Source organism: Eucalyptus grandis, chromosome 9 (genome assembly GCF_016545825.1).
Source record: "Eucalyptus grandis isolate ANBG69807.140 chromosome 9, ASM1654582v1, whole genome shotgun sequence".
NCBI lineage: Eukaryota > Viridiplantae > Streptophyta > Magnoliopsida > Myrtales > Myrtaceae > Eucalyptus > Eucalyptus grandis.
The window spans coordinates 8,866,118-8,886,178 of NC_052620.1; positions in this window are offsets into that span (position 1 = coordinate 8,866,118).

A 20,061-nucleotide genomic window follows, 5' to 3' on the forward strand; every position below is an offset into this window, starting at 1 on the left:
CAATAATTAGTAGACCACGTCTACTTGCTAATTACACAATCAATTTATCTAAATCACATCACAATTGACTAATAATTGCTAATTAATTCTAATCTAACAACCTAAACATAATTAATTAAATCTAAACCAACCTTAAGCATAATTAGCCAACTAATCCAAGATTAGTGAGATTACTCACCAAATCGCGCGCAAATCGGATCAATCCGACGGCGGCGACGCGAGGAATGATTCTTCCCAAAGCACGGCTCGGGTTCGGGGCCGGGAAACGGCCCAAAAGCGAGCCCGAAGATGCTGAAACCCACTCCGTGGGTCTGCTGGACGAGGCCGATCTGGGCTGCTCCGGCGGCTAGGGCGGCGAGGGAAGCCGGCGGAGGGCGAGGGGTTGCGGGGGTGGTCCGGCGAGGCTAGGCGGTGGCCGGAGGTGGCCGGACGGTGGCTGGTCGGTGCGGAACAGGGGCGAACAGCAGCTGGTTCGCGCGGCCTGGGCGTGCGTGGACGGCGGAACGGCGCGAGCGCGCGGCGCGGCGCGGCGGGCGGCGGTGCGGCGGTGCGGCGGCGGGACGAGCAGCTGCTGTCTTCGTCGGCGGTGATGCTCGCTGCTTCTGTTCTTCTTCGGCTTCTGGTTCGCACACGAAGAAAGAAGAAGAAGAAGAAGCTGGTTCACGAGGGAGTTGGGGAAAAGAGGAAAGAGAGAGATAAGGGAGGGGGTTTGACCGGTCAAAAGGATAAGAAGGAGGAGAAGAAGCCAATTTAAAATTGGCAAGGGAAGTTCGGTGGGTGGGAGGCTACGCACGAAGGAGAGACGAGAGGAGAGAGAGAAAGAAAAAGAGAGAAAAGGGAGAGAGAGAAAAAGAATTAAAATAATAACATTATCTTATTTTCTTTTTCTCTTTCCCTTTCCCTTTCTATTTTCTTTTGATCTTCGATTTTCCTCCGATAATTTCTTTCTTGAAATTTCGGACTCGTCAATAAATTGATAGACGATGAGACGGTCCTAAAATGAATTGTGACACGTCCGAATATTCGATTCCCAAAACCGAATTAAATTTCATGATTAAAATCGACCGGACGCGATTTTAGTCCAATCCAACCAATTAGGTAGCTTTTAGGGATTTTACCGCGGTTATATCCCTTAACGGCTTCACCCAATAGGTTAGCTAACTCGTGAGTGATCAGCTCGAGAAAAAGGACCATAGGCACGCCGACGATATGCACATTTCACTTTATCGAAATTGGGTCGAATTTCAGGATGTCACATGGTCGGCCTTAGCCAAAATATCATAATTTCACTTTTGAATTTCCCACCAGTTTTGACAGTCCTAAAATATATTTTTGGCGTTATAAACCTGCGCCCGGTAATTTTCCAAACAATTACCAAATTTAAATAAATGTAGGAATAAATTCCTAATTTCACAATTAAATCAATTCAGCACAAGTTAGAGCTCAAAAAAATAAATAGAATGCACCATTGCAACCAGCACAAAGTTCAAGTCACAAGCTATCCCAATCTAATTTTCTTCAAATAAATAAATAATTAAATAATTACGGAAATATTAAATAAATACAATAAATACAACTTAGGCATGTAATGCCTAATTGGACGTCGAGACAGACTCGGAAAATTTCTGAATTACTCTAGATAAATACTAGAGCTCGTCTAGGCCCTAATTGCACTAACTATCCACCTAACATGCATCGGTAACTAATTAAATTTCACTACTCAAATCTAACTAACCACCTAACCACACTTAACTTAATCTAATCAGCCCCTAAGCATAATTAACTTGCTAATTGAGGATTAGTGAGTAAAACTCACTTGATTGGTAATCCGCTCGGACCAAAACGATAGGGACGCTACCGAGACTGATAAACTCCGAAACGGCGGCACCAACGGGGGTCGAACCGAGGCCGAAATCGGCCTACAAGCTCATTGCTTTAGCTAGAAAAAAACCCTATTCTGACATTGCTGATTTCAACAATAGCCCGTAGAGGACTTGGTGGACTGGTGGTGTGGTGGCCTAGGCTATTTGCTGGTGGCGTGAGGGCTTGGCTTCAGTGGGAGCCGCTGCTAGGGCGCGCATGGCAGTTGGCAATGATGAGGGATGCAGGTGTGCAAGAGAAAGGGATGCAGGGGGCGTTCAATTGAAAGTGAAAGAAAATAAAGAAAGAAAGTGAGTCGGCCGAGAGAGAGGGGAGAGTAATACATGAGAGAGAGAGAGAGAGAGAGAGAGAGAGAGAGAGAGAGAGAGAGAGAGAGAGAGAGAGAGAGAGAGAGAGAAAGAGAGAATGGGATAGGAACAAACTAAAAGTCAAAGATTGAAATGCAAAGAGGAGACCACCATGCTAGGTTGTCGGTTTGGGGGTGACGTTCGATTGAGAGAGAGAGAGAGAGAGAGAGAGAGAGAGAGAGAGAGAGGATAAGAATTAATAATAAAAAGCAATAAAAGAAAAGCAAATGGAGACCAATGCGCAGGGGACGGTCGGCTAGGGGAGAATGTGTGCGAGAGACATGAGAGAGAGAAAGACTGAAGAAGGTGGGGGGGAAAATTAAATAAAAACGGTCTATGATTAACCATACTTGGTCCCGCAACTTCCATTCAATCCAAATTGGTCCCAAAAAATCCCCATGTTAAAATACTTGATCCTCATTAGCTTTCTTGAACCATAATTCCCCCAATAACAAGCCTTAGGCAACAAAAACGGCCAATTCCTTCAATTCCGAATTCTATTTCATTTTTCTCAGAATCCAATTTCTGAACAAATTTCTCCGATTAAGGTCCAATTTGATGCGGAAAAATCCCACAAAATTTCCTGTCACTAATTCACTCACACCAGATATCAAAAATCCCTTCAAAATGGCCAATCCGAATTTCCGTTCGTTTTTCGAAACGTCTGAAACGATTTTCCGTAAAAATTCCAAATTTGTTGAAAATGCCTCGAAAGATGAGTCGACATTTCTAAAATGATTTGTGACATGACAAAAGTTCTAATTTCTGAAATCAAGTTTAAATTCATGGTTAATTTCAATCTGACGCGATTTTAACGTGATCTAATCTACCGGGTAGCTTTTATAAATTTTTAATGTAATTGACCCGTGGTCGATTTTCTTCGAGCCACACGTACCTCTTCGACACATTGGCAACTCTTGATTGTCGTTAAAATCTCAAGGTTTCAAATACGGACACAGGCGCCAAAATGACAGAAAATCAGTTTAGTGCCAATCGACGAGAATTTTGCAAATTTGTGGATTCACTCACGTTTAGCCACACATCTCGTCGAATCGATCTATCTATCTCTGATCTTTGATCAATTTTTAACTGTGTCGTAAGTGATATTGCCAACTAGAAAGCCATTTGTATCATGTACGAATCGAACTCACGAAGAAAGAAAGGTAATCCTACGTCTGGATAAGTCTTCATTCTTCACTTGCGTTCAGTCTGGAATTTCGTTAGAGTGGGCAGACTTCTGTTGTAAGATAGACTTTGACACAAAAGTCTGGTAAACTTCATAATAGAACTTAGCTAAGTTTTTTCAGCTTCAAAACATCATATGAGTTTTCTCTAACAATTTCCCAATTTTTGATGGTGAAAAACTTTCCTGTAGATTTAAAGACTTATATCCTGTAAAACAATACTTTAGCAATACATGATAACTTATAAAAGCAGAATGTTAAGGATCTGGATAGCATGGATTTTGAAACCACAGAAAACATGTTAATCTTGAAAATTTCGACAAAGACAAGATTTAATCATCCATATCCAAAATCATAACCACAAAGGTTACTGCACTACAGAATATAAGAATTCATCCTACAACCACAACTAGTTTAAACAAACAAGTTCAAACAAGGTAAAGTTAAATCTGCTTCTCATTGTCATTCTCCCCCTTTTTGTCAGCAGCAAAAAGAAAGAGAAATTCAGAAAAGATAGAATTGAAAAGATTAAATCGATCGGTTTGTCTGAGTGCTCGAACGAGTCAGAAATCCTCAAGCGACTGCACTGCCTCTTCTACTTTGTCTACAGCCTGGGACGCCTGTTGATTCAAAGTCTAAACTTTAGTATTAAGAGATTGTACCTTAACATGAAGTCATTCGAGAGAGTCTGTAGAAGACTTTAAGGCGATGTAAAGCTTTTGAATCTTGTACTCCATTCCATATTGCTAAGCTTTAACCTCCAAAAGGAGCTCAACGAACCTTTGATAGTTAGGATCAATTTCGGTCTGAACACTAGCTTTAGCAAATTGAGTTCGTGGAGTATCAAGAGATGGAGGAACATTGACTGAATTTGAGCATCTTGTTGCTTGTCCTGATTGGGAGTCTCTTCTTCAATCTCAATCTTAGGGAAGTGAGATGCAAGGACTTCTTCTGGATTTGCAAGGGATCTGCTAATGCCATCACTAGTAGTAGGAAAGCCATCACTAGCACTAGGATTTTTCTCAATATCTCCCCCTGACTTGTTGCTTTCAGGTTGAGATGAGACTTCCTCTTCTGCAGCCTTTTCTTTCTTAGCGCTAGATCCCTTCCCTTATTGATTTTCTTCATCTTTAGAAGCACCATCTCCCCTTTCTTCTTCAGAAACTCCTCTCTCAGTCTCGTCTAAAAGTGGTATGGCACCACTTGCTCCATCCGAGTCTTCATCTCCATGGTCATTCTCCTCTTCTTCATCTTCATGCTCTCCTACTTCTTCTTGTTCTTCTTCTTCCGCATGTTCTTCCTCTTTTGTTTCTACTTCAGCTTCCTCTTCCTCTGTTTCCTCATAATCAACAACTCCTTGAAGATTCCTCAAGGCAAGAGCAGATATGGTTAGATCATCCTCCTCATCTTCATCCACCAGGAGGACAAACCTCTTCTTCTTCTTCTTCTAAGTTGCTTGGGCAACACTATTCCCTTTTCTTTTCTTTGCAGAAGTCGATTTTGCCTTGGTTCTGCTCGTTGATTCCTTCTTCAGATGTTCAATGGCCTTGTTCAGATCCTTCAACCTCATCTTCGAGATCATCTTCAGTCCTATGACCATAGGACTAATGGTTCTTGAGGAGAGCTGAGAGGAGAAATGGATCTTGAAATGGCGGAACAACTTGGTGATCAAAGCCGTGTAAGGCAATTGCCCTTTTTCTTTCAAGATTGTCTTCTACATGTGTAGGAAAATAGTGTGCAGTAGAGAAAAAGCAATGCCATTGCAGATGGCCCACATGATCTTTGCCTCGAATCTGGACACATCAGTCTTGGATGCCGCCTTGGGTCTGATGCAGTTGATCACAATTTTGTGCAACATAACACTTGATGTTGGCAGTTGAGAGTATGTGATACTCCCACAAGGCACTTTCTCCTTCACCAAGAAACGAGTTGCTTGATTGATTGAGATTTGGATCGGTTGAAAACCGCTTCTTTCCACTCCCAGAATGTTAGTGAGGGTGACTTCAATCGTGAATTGAATGTGAATTTGATTGCTCACACAAGCTGACTTCAATCGTTGCTCACATAAGCTAACTTACATTGCTGCTCACACAAGTTGACATGCAGACACACATCGGGGATGGGTTCACTTAACTAACACAATCAATCAATATCGGCCAAAGACATTGAGCTTTGCATACCAATTCCTCAATTAAAATAATGAACTTGGCCTTTTTTCTTCGTGTTAAAGCCACTCGATAAAAATAATCGTGTGTGGGTACACGGTTAGTCTGAGCCAAAAATGCAATATTGCCCTTTTCACAAATCCCATTATTTATTATAGTGCCTAAAAACATTTTGGCATTAAAAACCGATGCCCGGTATTTTCTGTACAAAATACCAAAATTTCATAATTTTAGAATAAATACCCAAAATTCCAATCACCACTCAATTTGCATAAATTAACATTCAATTGCATACACTAAGCACACCATTGCAATTAGCACGAAAATCCGATCACCGTCTATCTCGGTCTAATTTTCGGAAAATAATACATAATTAAATAAATACAAAAAATAATTAAATAAATGTAACTAAATACCATAAATACCAACTTAAGCTAGAAATGCTAAATTAACCACCTAACGAGCCTAGAAAATTTCCGAACCTATCGAGATAAATACCATGCTAACTAACCACCTAATTGCTAATTAACCTAAGCTATTCACCCTCTAAGCATCATTAACTCTCTAAGCAGAGTTTAGCAAGTAAACTCACCGGTTTGACGATCCGGTGAGTCCACGACGACAGCGACGTAGAGGCAAGCGACAAACAAGCCTGTGGCGACACCAAGTGGAGACTGGACGGGCCTGAAAACGGGCCTTGAAGTCGTTGGCTGGGCTGGGCTTTGGTCTCTGGTTGCAGCCACAGTGGGGTGCCAGCTGGGTTGGAAAGGGCAAGAAAGGCTGGCAAAGGCTGCTGCAGACCAAGCGGGTGACGGCGACTGCTGGACGGCGGTGAAAGGCGGCCAAGCGAGCTTTGACAATGGCCAGGGGACCTTGAGACGTGACTAGAAGGCTCGGATGCAAGTGGATGGGCGTGCAAATGCGTGGGCTGGTGTGTGGGGTTCGAGCGGCGCAACGAGTGTGTGACGTCGGCAGGGGGTGCCGGCGGTGGTCAATGGGCTAGGGGGCTTTCTCTGGTTTCCTTTGGTTTTCTCAAGCTCTAGAAATCTTCAACAATGGCTAAAGGTGGCTAAAGGAGAAGAAGCTACTGTGATAGAGGGGGTCCCATTTGCCTCAAAAGTCTTCACTTCTACCCTCTTTCACTCATTGTAAAGCCACCAGCCTTGGCTGTCATCCAAGGCCAAATTGCAGCCCTTAATCTTCCCTAGCAAGCCAACCGGGTGGTCTAAATGTTGCACTTCCAAGGACCTACGAATATTGGGCACTTTCCCTTCCAATTCCATCAATTCCCCTTCAATTCTCCCTCAATTGGACTCAATTGAAGTCCCCAAAATTCAGCCAAGGTTCCATCATCAAATTCAACATTTTTCCTCATCAATTGAACCAACTTGAATCCTAAAAACGTGACAAAAAATGGCCCTCTGATTTTTCTGGTCCAAAATACTCTTACTTTGGAGGATGAGTTAACATTCTTAAAATGACTCGTGACATGACAAAACTTTCGATTTCTGAAATCGTTTTCAAATTCGTGGTTAATTTCAATCTGATGCGATTTTAGCGTGACCTAACCTACCGAGTAGCTTTTAGGAATTTTTAATGCAATTGACCTGTGGTTGATTATTTTTTAGCCACATTGTACATCTTTGACACATCGGCGACTCTTGATTGTCGTGAAAATCTCAAAGTTTCAAATACGGACACAGGGTATAGAAATGATAGAAAAATCGGTCTAGTACCATTCGACAGAAATTTTGCAATTAGGTGAAATCACCCACACACTAATCACATACCTCTGTCAAATCGACCTATCTTTGGTCTTTTATCGATTTTGACGGTACTGTAATGACCCTTGTAGATTAGCACGATCTAGCAGTCGATTTCTAGTCAAATTCTCAAGTCTATTGCGTTTAGATTCTTTAACGGCTTCACTTGATATACTAGTTATCCCGTAAGTGATCAATACAAGGAAAAGAACTATAGGCATGTCGATGAAAAGCCCAACTCATTTAATCGAAAACAGACTCTGAAATTTAGAATGTCACACATCTTAAGGAAACACTATTTTAAATTATGCAAATTATTTCAAACAAGCTTTACTAGTTGTTTACATCTGTGTGGTAGTTTTGTTGTCATAAAAAAGGGAGAGATTGTTGAAGAAAATATTTTCAATAAAATTTGATGATGCCCAAACTATCCTTAGTATTACTAATTATGTTGTTTACAGATGTTTGGACTAAAGGACTACGCAACATCCATAGTGTGATCCATCGGAAGGAAGTTTACAAATGTCCTGTTATTATAAACAGCACCAGTCAACCAAAAGATTAGGTACTGATGATATTTATGTCGAAACCGTAAAGATCAAGTTGATGGTAATGTAACAACCAAGTACATTGGTTGATGTTCGTTGGGTCAACTAAAGAGCCATTGAAAGACTTGAATTTGCATAGCAGTAAAATCAGAACAAAGCATGTAGTAGAGTAGCTAGAGTGTTTGACAAGTCAGTCAGAGGTTATGGTGAGAAGATAGTAGCAGTTACTATTTTTGGTTAGTTTGCAGAAGTCTTAGGAAAGAAGCTCCTTAGCCAATGGCTAAGGAGGTTTATTAAAAAATTGCCACGTCAGCGTTCGGCCATTGGCTGGCATCCACGTTTGTCACGCCCTGATCCTCCGAGCGCGTGCCCATCCCTCAGCGGTCAATTAACTAGCGATGTCCTAGGATGCGACACCGACCCATTCATTTTAATGCGCATGCGGAAGCAAACAATTACCCCTGACAGAACTAATACAGGATAGAAAAACAAAAAACAATTTCATAATCAAAACAAGCCTTTTATAAACACTTCAGGTTTATACACAATACTAGGCTGTTTACAAAAGATCGGCTTAACAAAAAGGGAACTGTCCAATGGCCCGCTAGTTAGACACGCTCGCCGATTCTTTGGTCTCCACCTCCCCAGACTCTAGAGTTTCGTGTCCTCCATGACCGCCATCTAAGGGCCTGAAAATGTTATCCCACAATAGGCTGAGATGACATCTCAGCAAGTTCATCCCTTAAACCCCGACTAGGAAGGAAATTCGCCTTAAGGGCTACCTAAGCACAGACACCAGTCATATGACTTACCTTTTCCTCAAATCCTTCCAGCACGTTAGTATAATGCATGTCTCATATATGCAGTAACATCATTCAACAATTGGAACGCATCTCACTATATCTCAATCAATCACTCAATCCAATTATTATTCATAGCCACTCACAGGCACAACCTATTTCATGTTCGGCGGTCTCTTAGTGTGACGAGGTTAATCACGGCCCAATGGGCACAACCTATGTTAGGCGGTAATGACAGCCCAATGGGCACAGCCTACTTCGGCGGGTAATCACTGCCCGATGGGCACAACCATACTTCGGCGGTTAATCACAGCCCGATGGCCACAACCATATTTCGGCAGTTAATCATAGCCCGATGGGCACAGCCTACTTTGGTAGTTAATCACGGCTCGATGGGCACAGCCACACTTTGGCAGTTAATCACGGCCCGATAGGCACAGCCATACTTCGGTGGTTAATTACAGCCTGATGGGCACAGCCTACTTGGGCGGTTAAACATGGCCCGATGGGCACAACTATACTTTGGCAGTTAATCATGGCTTGATGGGCACAACCTACTAGAAGTTCAGCGGTCTTCTTAACCCAACCCCTATCGTTACGCACAACATATGTCACCTCATCTTTCGATAGTCATCTTACCATGACTATAAATCATCACACGATTATTTACCCACGGCCAAGGGCATTGTGCTCCACATTTAAATTCCTTAATTAAAATAATGTCTTGGCCTATTTCCTTCGTGTTAAAAATACCCGATAAAAATAATCGTGTGTGGGTACACGGTTGGCCTGAGCAAAAAATATAATATCTTTATTTTATAAAATCCCACTAATTATATAGTCTATAAAAAAAATTTGGCGTTGTAAACCGACGCCCTATAATTTTCTAATTAAATAATGAAAATAATAAATTTTGGGATAAATACCCAAAATTACAAATGTCACTCAAATTGCACAAAATAGCACTAAATTATTTAAACAAATCACACAAGTGCAATCAGCACGAAATTCCAATCACTGAATATCCCGGTCTAATTTCCGAAAAATAATTAATTACCAAAATTAATTAATAAATACCAATAAAAGCAACTTAGGCTAGAAAAGCCTAATTAAATACCGAAATAGGTTCGGAAAAATTCTGAACTAAATAAATACTACGGCCTATCTACTTGCTAATTGCACTAATCTAACCACCTAACATGCATAAACGTTTAACTAAATCATTAATCCATTCTAACTAACCACCTAAACCATACTTAACCTCAACTAATCAACCCTTAAGTGTCATTAGCTCCCTAAGTAAGGATTTGAGAGTAAACTCACTAGATTTGCAAGCCGGTGAGTCCACGGTGACGGTGACGCGACGGTGGCCGAAACTCGAGCTTTTGGCGGCACCAATAGGAGCTCGAGAGGGCCCAAAATAGGCCACAAAGCCCTCGGCTGGGCTGCTGGTTCTGGTTCTTGACTGTCACGTGGCTACAAGGAGCGGGCCGAGAAGGAAACGGGCGAGAGATCAAGGGACGGCGGCTGTTGGGCTCGACTCAGGACTAGGTTGAGCTTGTGGGCTGTGCACGGCTAAAGATGAGCTAGTTGGCGAGGTTGAGCGGTAGAGAAATGGGCTGACATTGAGGGGATGTTCTGCTGGGGAATGACTTCGGTGGAGGTGGACGAATGGTGGTCTTCGAGGTAGATGTGAGGGAGACCCAAAGAAGTGGATGGCAGCGTTGACATTGGTAACGAAATGGGGAGGAATGCTAGCATAGGGGTAGCTAGCGTGAGCTGCTGCAGGGGCTAAGCTTCGGTGGAGATGGGAATTTCGATGGGAGGAGTTAACTAAATGGTTGGGAAAATTGCAGGGTTGACTGGTGGAGATACATGGATGCGTTGCTGGAGGGGAAAGCATGAGTGGGGGGAAGAATTGGTGCTGGTGGGGCAGAAGAATATGCAAGAAAAGAAAATGAAAATGAAAGGGAAGTAGAGGCGGCTAGGGGGGAAATCGACGGAGCAGGTGCATGCAAGAGGGAGAGAGAGAGAGACTTGCATGGATAGATAAGGAAGGGAAGAAAAACGTGTGAGAAGGGGGAAATGCGAGAGAGAGAGAGAGAGAGAGAGAGGCGTGGGCATGAGGGTGGAGGGGTTGTTCGGCAGAGAGAGAGAGAGAAAGGATAAGAAGGAAATAAGTTAAGGCCAAAAATCTTATTTCAATCTTGAAATAAGCCCCAAAAGTCTTGTGCCAATTAAGTCAAGGGACAACCCAATCCTAATTTAGCTTCACAATTCCACAAATAAACATTTTTGGGCTACAAATTCTCACTTTTCCTTTTGATCCGAATTTCACTTTTATTTTCCGATTTGTCTGAAATTCGATTCCTGAACAAATCTCTCCAATTGCTGTCCAAATTTGTTGAGCAAGAAGCCCACACAAATTCCACAATTCCCTTTCACCAAGTAGCTCACTGAGGCCAAAAATCCCTTCAATTTAGCTAATTCAAATTTCCGTTCATTCTCCGAATTGTCCGAATCAATTTTTCGTAAAAAATCCCGAACTCGTTGAAAATTCCTCAAAAGATGAGTTGACATTCCTAAAATGACTCGTGACATGACATCACTTTCAATTTCTGAAATCGGATTCAAATTCACGGTTAATTTCAATCTGGTGCGATTTTAGCGTGACTTAGCCTACATGGTAACTTTTAGAAATTTTTGGTGCAATTGACCCATGGTCGATTTTCTTCGAGCCACAACGTACCTCTTCGATATATTGGCGACTCTTGGTGGTCATGAAAATCTTGAGATTTCAAATACGGCTATAGGGTACAAAAACGACAGAAAATGGGTCTAGTGTTAATCGACAAGAATTTTGCAATCAGGTGCAATCACTCACACTTTGATCGCACATCTCAGTCGAATCGACTTATCTCCAGCCTCTAATCGATTTTTTTTATTGTGTCGTAATGACCCCCCGTAGAAAATCTTGAGGTTTCAAATACGGACATAGGGTATAAAAAAACGACAGAAAATAGGTCTAGTGCTGATTGACAAGAATTTTGCAATTAGGTGGAATCACTCACACTTTGATCACACATCTCAGTCGAATTGACCTATTTCCGGTCTCTGATCGATTTTTTTTATTATGTCGTAATGACCCTTGTAGACTAGCACGGTCGAGCAGTCGATTCCTTATCGAATTCTTAAGTCTATTGCATTAAAATTCATGAATGGCTTCACCCGATAGGTTAGTTATTTCATGAGTGGTCATCTCAGAGAAAATCATTATAGTCGCGTTGATGAAAGGCCCGACTCATTCAATTGAAAACAGAACTGAATTTTTAGGACGTCATAACGTTAGTGCCAATTGATCGAAATTGGTCAGATGGACTGAATTGGTATCAATGTGAAAATGTGCAAGACTAAATTGGTCCAATTGAAAAGTTTAGAACTGAATTAGTACCAATGCAATAGGTTTAGACTTTTTTTGTACTTTTCTCCAAGTGTAAGAGTAGCAATTGAGTCTAGATAACGTGATCCATCACGTGAAGGATCACTACTAGCTGATTGTAACTTTCGAAGCAAATTATTGGTGGAATCCCGCCTATCTTGAGGCAGTTAGTATGAAGACTAGTCGTAGGCTTGAGGATAAAGCCAAACTACTGTAACTTTCTGTGTCCCATTGTCCTTCATCTTTTTATATACATTGACATACAGTTAGTGAGTGTTTGCTTAAACATAAAGTTGAGGAAATCTTTACTTACCAATTAGCTAATTTCTGCAAAAGATCATTAAAGTATGAAAACAACATATTCATACCCCTCTAGGTTGTATTGCTAGCCTCAACAATTTGACTTCACCAAACTTGACGACTCAAGGATGCGTCGCTGACCCATTCATTATAATGCGTATGCGGAAGCGAATAATTAATCCCCAGACAACAACAAGATGGGATAGAAAAATAGGGCCACAATTTTCAAATCAACACATTATTAAAAACTACAATTTGGTTTACAAACAGAGGCCATCTCTAAGGTCTAAGTATAGGAAGTCTATCTTCAAAAAGAACTTCTGAGCCATCCATACTCCTGACCATTTCGCCTCCAACTCCGAGATTCTTCACCCTAGGGACCTGAAAATGTTATCCCACAACGGGATGAGACGACGTCTCAACAAGTTCACCCCCTAAGCCCCGACTAGGAAGGAAATACACCCCAAGAACTGCCAAAGCACAAACACGAGTCAGAGAACTTACCTTTGCCTCGAATGCTTCCTGTAAGTCAGTACAATTCATAATCATTCAATCAATTCAACCATCAATCAGTTGATTCATTCGACTTCATGTCAACAAGACCCTTTCTCGATCATTTCATTCAATACTATCTATGAAGTCCGATCTTTTTAAGGGCTGCACACTTTAAGCTGGAGATAGATAGAATAGCTTGTCCAAAGATAATAATAGAGTATACTGTTTATGCTAAGCTTACATATCAAGGCCCATGGCTAATATAGTATACTTTTTAATGCTCACCAACGCTGTGCAATTCTTAATACTCGCCAAAGCTGTGCGATACTTAATTGCTCACCATAGTTGTGTGATACTTAATGTAAACTGCTCACTCTAAGCTGATATATTAAGCCCTCAAGTTGATATAGTATACCATTCTAATCAATCATCCAATTCATCATTTTTATCATACCCAATAAAAATATCCCTGTGTGGGTACACGGTCGGCCTTAGCCAAAATATAATATTTTCCCTTTCAAAAATCCCACCATTTATGCAGTCCATAAAACCATTTTTAGCATTGTAAACTGACGCCCAGTAATTTTCTAATTAAATATTGAAATTAATATATTTTGTGATAATTATCCAAAACCATAAATCACACTCAATTTGCACAATTTGGCAGTCAATTAAATAAACATATCATACCATTGAAATCAGCATGAAATTCCGGTCACCAACTATCCTGTCTAATTTCTGGAAAATAATTAATTAATTAAATTATTACATAAATTAATTAATAATTATCAAAAATGCTCACTTAGGCTCGTAAAGCCTAATTAAATCCGATTCGGGTTCAGAAAATTTCTGAACCCATCTAAATAAATACTACGGCCCATTTACTTGCTAATTGCACTAATCTAACCACCTAACATGCATCAATAATTAACTAAATCACTAATCCATTCTAACTAACCACCTAATCCTAGCTTAACCTAAACTAATCAACCCTCAAGCGTCATTAACTTACTAAGTAGGGATTAGTGAGTTAAACTCCCTTGATTAACCATCCGATTGAACCACGACGACGACGATACGATGGTTGTGACATCCCAAATTTTCAGTTCCGTTTTTAATTAAATAAATAGGGCATTTCATTGACATGCTTGTACTGTTATTCCCAGAGCTGATCACTCATAACATAACTAGATGATCTAGGAAAGCCATTGAGGAATTTTAATGCAATAGATTTGAGGATTCAATTAGGAAGCGGCTACTCAACCGTGCTCGTCTGTAGAGATCATTACGGCACAATTAAAAAGCGATTAAAGATCAAAGATAGGTAAGTTCGACTGAGATGTGTAGTTAAACATGAGTGATTCCACTGAATTGCGACATTCTTGTCAACCGGCCCTAGATTGATTTTTCTGTCGTTTTGGTACCCTGTGTCCATATTTGAAACCTTAAGATATTCATCACCACCGAGAGTCACCAATGTGTCGAAGGGGTTCATTGTGAAAAAAATCGACCACGGGCCGTTTGCACTAAAAATGTCTGAAAGCTACCGGGTTGCCTAGGTCATGCTAAAAACGCACTAGATCGAAATTAACCATGAATTTGAATTCGATTTCAGAAATTGAAAGTTCTGTCATGTCACAGTCATTTTAGGAATATCGACTTGCTTTCCGAAGATTTTTTTCCAAACCGAGACTTTTTGAGAAAAAGTCGTTATAGGGCCGTTTTTGGTCCAGAAAATGTCAGAGACCATTTTTTATTGCGAAATTGGGATGCAAGCGGGATCAATGAGGTGTTGGTTGAATTTACAGAAGCCAAATTAAGTAGAATCAAGAACCAATTGGTGTCCAATTTGAAGGAAAACCCTTGAAATTCATAGCCCCCCACCATCTAAGGCTTTTGGACCATTTCAAGAGTGCTAAATGGAGCCTTGGTGGCTGATTTCCAGCCTAAGGATGCAGTTGGTGGTGGAGAAAGGGTCAAGGGGACACAAAAATAAGGATTGAAAGCTTGGTGGCCCCCTCTTGCTCCCTCCTCCCTCAAGCCGCCAACCAGCCTCATTTCCCCTTCATTGTGTTTTTTTGGTTCCAGCAACTAGTAGAGAAGCCGCCAAAGCTAGCCCTCACCTCCGGATCACACGTCGTCGTTGTCAGCCACCTCTCGCTTCGTGCGCATGCTGCCGTTGCCCCACGCCTCACCGCGCAACCCCAACGCCCCAGCAGCCTTGTCCCGTGTCCCAGCTGCTATTTCGAGATTGGTTGAGCTTACTCGGGAGCTGTCCCACCTCCGTTCAGCCGTCGTGAGTCCTCTCCGTTGGCCGCCGAACACCCTTGCTGTCTCGACCACCCTTGCTCGCCATAACCAGCCCTTATTTCTCTCTATTTCAGCCCCAAAATAGAAGCAAAGTTAATGGGTTTCCAGCCAAGGGTTTTGCCTGTTTTGGCCGCTTCTGGACCCCAAAAGCCGAGCCCGCTTTGGAGAAGATTGTCCCCCGTTGCATCCCCGTTGATTTGAACCGATTGGATCGCAAAACAAGTGAGTTTTACTCACTAATCCTCACTTAGCAAGTTAATTATGCTTAAGGGTTGATTAGTTTAGGTTAAGCTAGGATTAGGTAGTTAGTTAGAACGGATTAGCAAATTAGTTAGCCGATTGTTGCATGTTAGGTGGTTAGAGTAGTGTAGTTAAAGCTTAGACAAGCTCTAGTATTTAACTAGAGTAGTTCGGAAATTTTCCGGCTCGTCTCCGCATCCAATTAGGCTTTTCGGGCCTAAGTTGCATTTTTGGTATTTATTTATTATTTTTCGTAATTATTTAATTATTTATTTATTTTCCGGAAATTTGACCGGAATAGTTGATGACCGGAATTTCATGTTGATTGTAGTGGTGCATTCCGTTTATTTAATTGACTACTAGTTTGTGAAAATTGATGGTAATTTGTGGTTGGGGATATTTTATCCCAAAATTAATTAATTTCAGTAATTAATTAAAAATCACCGGGCATTGGTTTACAACGCCAAAAATATATTTATGGGCTGTTGAAACTAGTGGGATGTACTAAAATGAAAGTATTGTATTTTGGCTATGGCCGACCGTGTACCCACACACGTGTACTTTTATCAAGAATGATGAAAAAGTTGAATATTTTGGCCAACCTAAGAAATTCACAGAGCAAGGTTACCATATTCCGATATAGGGACACCTTGAAGGTCTAGAATATGTATTGGTGAAATACACAGTCTAGGTTGATGTGGGTTTACCCAAAAAGGTACCCCATCAATATAGGGCATGACATCGCCATTATCATGATGGACGAAGGGAGGGCCCGGTACCGGAATCTGATATACCTCTGTATGCGATAGAGGTTGCTTTTGAAAAGGGTACAGCAAACCCTAAGGGTGGATTTGTGGTAGATGCGAAGGATCCCAAGCTTGATGAGGATCCAGACTCTCCGGTGTACTCAACAGTGGGCTCCAACTGGAGTATGGAAGAAGGAGATATCGTGTAAGATGATGACCTGGAGTAGATAGAAAACCCCCACCCCTGTCTACAAACTTTGTTTTCTAAACTGATGTTTGTGACCTGACTCTTGTTGTTTGTATTATGATATATACAACTTGGGTTGCTCGTATATATAAGTGTGATGTGTGGTTTTCAGGTTCAAAACTTTTATGATCTACTTTTCTATCTCATTATTTTATTGTCTGATGATTTTATATTTGCTTCCGAATGCGTATTTTAAATGAATGGGTCGACAACCTTCTTGGGACGTCGCTATTAATCGACCAAGGAGGGATGGGCGCCTGCCCGGAGGATCGGGGCATGACATCCCCGTTTAGTGGTATCAAAGCATGGTCGTTAGAGATTGGAGTGATAAGGTGTGATGGATATGGGATAGTAAGTAGGAAGGCCTTTAAATTCATGCTGGTGCATGTCTGTGATAGCTGATTGGTAGAATTGTTTGTTGTGTAGATCGTTCAGCTTCTAATCCAATTTGGATTTGGATGATAGGTTTCAATAGAGAGCTGAACCATGAGCGATCAGGAGTAAATGACTCATAATAAGAGATTAGTTACGCCTGTGACTCGAGGAAGGACGCCGACCAGGGTTGGTACCCGAGGAGGCAGAGGTAAGGCATCCACATAGGCTAGTGCTAGTGGAGTAGCATGTGACACCCCTCGACGGCCCCCGATCCGATTTGGGTCGCCACAATTCGCTTACCTTTCACTTTCCTTATTAACATATCACTCTGATACCGATTCTATTGTAGCGGGTCCATACAACCATGGGGGTTTATATCTTTTATTAACGGTCCCTTGCGCATTTTACATAACGGAAGCATATCCAACAATTCCCTTCCCTACATTCAGAAATTGATGCACACCAACTAAACATTTATAGATAAAAGCCGTACACTTTTGTTTACATAACTTGATGAACATCATTAGTCGATACATCAAAATTGCCACAGTCTTTCTATACTTGGCTATATTTTAAAAGATGACCGACATCTTCTCCCACAATCGTATGCTTAAGGTCCATCAACTAGTGTCGGCGTCCAAAGGTTCCCTCATTTGCTATCCTTCTCCTCGCGGTCATATCCAACCGCTCAAACCATCTACTAATCTGAAATGTTGGTCCCCAAAAGGGGTGAGTACAACCACTCAGCAGATAAGGAATCCAATAACAACTCAATGCATCATGCAAATCATACATGCATTGCAGGCGTAACTTACCTTGCAGCCATGCGCAATACTATCATGCATCATCATGCCTTATCATCATGCATATCATATCATCATATGTCATCATCATAATCATCATCATGGCATCATTATATCATACATGTCATCCTTATCATGACATCATCACATCACATATTATCATTATCATCATGCATATCATCGTGCATATCATACCATGGGTGATCATCATATGACATCACATATCATCACCATCATCATGCATATCATACCATGGGTGATCATCATATCACATCACATATCATCATCATCATCATGCATATCATCATGCATATCATACCATGGGTGATCATCATATCACATCACATATCATCATGCATATCATTCCATGGTTTAATTTCCACTTTTAGCTTTCAATTTGATCACCACATCACCTTTCTTCGATTCATCAATTTCATCTCATATTTTACACTCGCATCCCATGCGAGAAAAACCTCCGGGCATGTATCCAAGATACAACCGAGCATCCGGCCCCCCACATTCCGGGCATCTCGCATCCCAACTAGCATCACGAGGAACCTCCGGGCATGTATCCAAGATACAACCGGACCTCGCCTTTTACCCTTCTAGCCAGGCATCTCGCACCCAAATCCTGGCATCGCGAGGCATTCCCTTCGGGCAAAGACCTCCGACAGGGCTTCCGGAATTATGTACTGACATACCACCAGGCCTCCCCTGGAATTACGTACCGTATACCATCGGGCATCCCGACACTCCCGGGAAATCTCCGGAATTACGCCACTAGGCCACCGAGCATCATCATCAACCACAACCACTTCCTCATTTACCATCATCCACATATACCATTTCTTTATCTCAATTTAACATGGCAATTGGCATGGTATCAAACAAATCACACTTGACATGGAATTCACACTTGCATCTCAATTCATGTGTCATACACATGCCAAAACTTTATCCCATACACATCTCAATTCAATACATGTACATGGACCATGTCATACGCATACCAAGACTTTATCACATATACATCTCAATCCAATACATGTGCAAAGACCTCATCACACATATGCCACAGAAATAGAATTGAATCCATGGCCAAATAAAAATCCATCTTATTTTATTATTATTTTATTATTTTATTATTATTTTATTTTATTATTTAATATCAATAATTTCCCAAAATTACAAAAATCCAAGAAATTATTAAACAAGCCCATAGGATGATATTTACTTGCAAAATTCATGGCCAATATGAAATTTTTACCAAATTCCACAATTTTCCAAAACATCCTATGATTCTCGGATTTAAACCAAATGCACAGTTTCCGAATAAATTCAATTAAAATATCCATTCGGCCTCCAAAATTACTAAATTTTACAGGGTGATATCCAAGACATTTTCGTGCATCTTTCATGAAGAACTCCAAGTCAAATTCCTTATATATTATTTTATTCAACCTCACGAAGCTTCTGGAACCCTTACCGCATCGTCCAGAATACACATCTCCGAAATATTAATATTTCACCCATCTATTCTCTTTCGTTTCTTCTGAAATATGAGTATGTTATGTACCAAGGTGTCATTTACAAGTTTCATGAAGAGATATAGGTCAAATAACCAAAGTATGGTCACCATTTAAGTCCATGAAGTCTCGGGTGTCTCGGAATACTTCACCAGAACCATCATTTCCAAGATCTAGCCGATTCACCAAGCTATACTTGTTCTTTTCACTTCAAATTTTAGTATTTTGTAGTTTAAGGTATTACCTACAACTTTCATGAAGACATCGAAGTCAAATATTCAACAGAAATCAACATGCAAACAAGAATCTAGCAAGAGGTCAGTGAAGATTTCGCAGATCTAGGGTCTCCGTATGATAGAACTTTTGACCCCTCAAATCTCCATAGTTTTCTACGAAATTTCAGTATGTAATACTACAAGATGTTAGCTTCAACTTTCATGAAGACACCGAAGCCAAAATCAGACTCCAAACACACATGCAAGCTCGAACAAGCTACTGACTTCCACAAACCGAACAAGAACAGTCACACGGCTTGAAAACAACCGACCCTTACCTCGGTTTTTCGCACTTGAAACACCTAAAATCGAACATGCAACCACCAAAAAAAAACATGCAAGAGAAGTTACGGACTCCACTTGCCTCTAAGATGAACGAACGGTGACGCATGGCGGACGGACACGGCGGCGAACGGGCTCCTTTCTCTCCCTCTTGGCTTCCTCTCTCTCTCGCACGATTCTCTCTCTCTCTCCCTTTCTCTCTTGGCCAAATGGCTAACCAGCCATTCTCTTTCCTCTTCTTCCCTTTTATATTGCATGCACTCTAGGTTTGCATGAGGGACAAGTGTAATTGTGGAGGAAGACAAGTGTCCACCATGCTTCACCTCCTCCATGCC